The following is a 3,133-nucleotide window of genomic DNA, read 5'->3' on the forward strand; positions in this document are numbered from 1 at the left end:
AGTCATGTCCTGGCATGGTCCTATGGCGTTATATGTCTTGATAACGGCCATGATGGTCTTCACAATAGCTGTTGTGGCTTGTTTATTGCTACGATGGGTCCATGCTGGCACAGCTTGATCACGCTAGTGGTAGGTGTAGACAATGGGCGTGGTAACTTGTCACCATGCCCATTGTGACCCATGGTGAAGCCTTGATTTAGCAACTTGGTTTATTTCGCTTCAAAACACCCCTAATTTTGCTTCTTTTTCCCTAAATAGAAATTATGGCAGTGGTGGACAAAATAATGAAATTTCATATTATTTTGTTGCTAAACATGTAAAACTCCATGCTAAAAGCAATGTAACTAATATAGAAAATATGATTAGTTTAGCATTTATCACATACCCCAAGGAAGTTCACTCCTTGGGTGGGTTAAGTACAATCAAGGTTGCATGTGGTGTATGGCACACTGTAGCTATTATCCTCTTGGCCATGGTTATAAGGAAGCATGACTTGTCCCAACCTGTGTTTCTTCGCTTATTGACTACAACTTTCATCAGTTGGCCTGTGAGCATAGCATTACAATTACTCTCATAACATCTGGCCATGTTTTAACAATGGGAAGTTCTACTCATGGATAGCTTTGCAATCCACAATCAGATGTTAGAATTTCTTGTCTAGTGCAAGATAGGTTAGTTGGGAAATTAGTGGAAGAGATAGCATGTGGAGCTCATCATGTTGTTGTTCTAACATCTCGAAGTGAAGTATATACTTGGGGGAAAGGTGCCAATGGAAGACTTGGCCATGGAGTTATTAAAGATTGACTAACAACTACCCTAGTGAAGCTCTAAAAGATAGACATGTTAAAAGCATATCATGTGGCTCAAATTTAACAACATGCATTTGCATACATAAGTAGGTATCTGGTGTAGATCAATCAGTCTGCTCAGGTTGCCAGGAAGCAATTGGATTTACCAGAATGTGGCATAATTATTATAACTGCGGATTAGTTCATTATCATGCTTGTAGTTCCAAAAAAACCTAGTAGGCTGCTCTAACACCTACTCTAGGTAAACCACATCAAGTATGTGATTCTTGATTTGCAAAACTTAAGCCATAAGAAGCTAGTAATGCATCTAATGCTGCCCGAAGGAATATAATCCTTCATTTTCTTGTTGATGGCAAGGACAAGATAGAATAGGGAGAACTAAAACCTTCTATGATTTTGTTATTTCCTAATGTTGAACCTATTAAGGTAGATTGTTTTACTCAATTTAAAGCCACACAAGTTCCTTCACTACTACAATTGAAAGATGTCTCTTTTACTAGCTCATTGAGTTCTCTTGAAATAGATCTAAAACCAATTATTACATCATCATCACCTCATGCTTCCAATTCTAGGCCAACATCTCCATATTCAATAAAATCACAGCCTTCCATGTTCTGTTACACTAGTGTTTTCAAAAGGCATCATTGACAGCCTCAAAAAAACTAATGAGCTTCTGAACTAAGAAGTAGTGAAGTTGCAATCCCAGGTAAGCACCACGCTTCTTTCCTGGTAATCTATATTTGATCTCTCACCACTTTTCTATTGGTTTATGTTGTATTCATTTTCTCCCACTTTATTTATAGGTTAAAAATCCAAGGCAAAACACTTCAGTTCAAGATGCAATACTACAAAAAGCAAAGAAGAAAGATGAGGAAGCTACCATTGTAGCTACAAAGGAATCTGCAAAAATTAATGCATCAGTGGAAGTTATCAAGTCACTTGATGCTCAGGTTCAATTATCTCCACTTTCGTGTTTTTGCTTGCCATACAGCAACAACCACCTTAAATAGCCTCTCTCAAGGATTCCTATGATATCTTTTTTATGTTTTACATGTTTGTATACCTTTGACAATTTTGTCACCATTATCAATGATAATATCTTTTTTTATTATCGTGATATGTATTGATTGAGACTTGAGAATTACCACATCTTTGTATTCTTTTGCTCGATTAACCTCTTAGGGTTGTATGGGTTTAGTTGATGCACATAGCTGAGAGAAATAACTTCACATTTTTCCTTTGTTTTTTTTGTTTGAAGTTCAATGAAGTAATGGAGAAATTGCCCTTGAGGTCAGTAACAATCTAAAAGCCATTCATATCCAAGCGGAGTCATTCTTGAAAAGCAATGAAAGCCAAGCTACAATTATATTGGATTCTTGGGGGGTTGCTAACTCACATATAATTAGAAAAGGATATGCTTATGTTTATGATTATAATATAGAAAGCAAACCAGTCACTATTACCAAGGATAATACCATTCATCAAAGCATAGAGAATGGCTTAAGGTCACCGAAGATATCTCCAGCAAGGCTTGGCAATGATGGAGGAACCAAAATCTCAGAGCAATTTGAGCCTGGCGTATATGTTACTCTTGTTCTATTTCCTTATGAAACTAAAATCATTAAAAGGGTCCATTTCAGGTATGCTCAAACTTACATTCCACAGCAAAGATATGCTTTATCTCTATGAATGCTATTTATGCTCTTGCAAAACCTCATTGCCATATATATATATATATATGCATTCTCACAAAATTTATAATTGCTCATATTACCTTGTAAAACCAAATATTGTTGCACATATACCTGCCATTTTGCATATAATATTCTTGCTCATATGTAATTACAAATTTTGCAGGGTTTGGTATCACAAGGTATACCTTGGTATACATCATAAGACCACATCATTCAATGCCTATGATTTTTTTTTCTTTTTAAATGTCTAACCTATTTTTATCTGTATGTTTTTATGGATGTGTAGCAAGAGAAGGTTTGGTTAGCAGCAGGCTGAAGATTGGTGGAACAAAACCAAAGAGAGTTTTACTGAAAAATACAACCATCAAAATCCTGGGACTTCTTCCATAAATCCCCAAGCACTACCTTCTATTGATGAAGAAGATGCTACATCATCTTCCCAATCTTAACCTTTATTTCCTCCTCTCTGTTTTTTTTAAACTTGTGCTTCAATACAATGCAAGTTTTGAAAAGGGAAAACTGATACCAGGTTGTTGATTATATAAAACTTTCTTCTTTCTTTTTCATTTTCTTTTCATCCTTTTTCTTTTTTTGACATAGAAGTATAGGATGTATCATTTCAAGATGTAA

General features: G+C 35.6%; 1 pseudogene; it reads left to right on the forward strand.

The window, feature by feature from the left end:
* The first annotated feature begins 358 nt into the window (after nucleotides 1-358).
* On the forward strand, nucleotides 359-2,819 carry LOC120284023 (annotated as a pseudogene).
* Nucleotides 2,820-3,133: the final 314 nt, after the last annotated feature.

This window comes from Dioscorea cayenensis, chromosome 19 (genome assembly GCF_009730915.1).
Source record: "Dioscorea cayenensis subsp. rotundata cultivar TDr96_F1 chromosome 19, TDr96_F1_v2_PseudoChromosome.rev07_lg8_w22 25.fasta, whole genome shotgun sequence".
Lineage (NCBI taxonomy): Eukaryota > Viridiplantae > Streptophyta > Magnoliopsida > Dioscoreales > Dioscoreaceae > Dioscorea > Dioscorea cayenensis.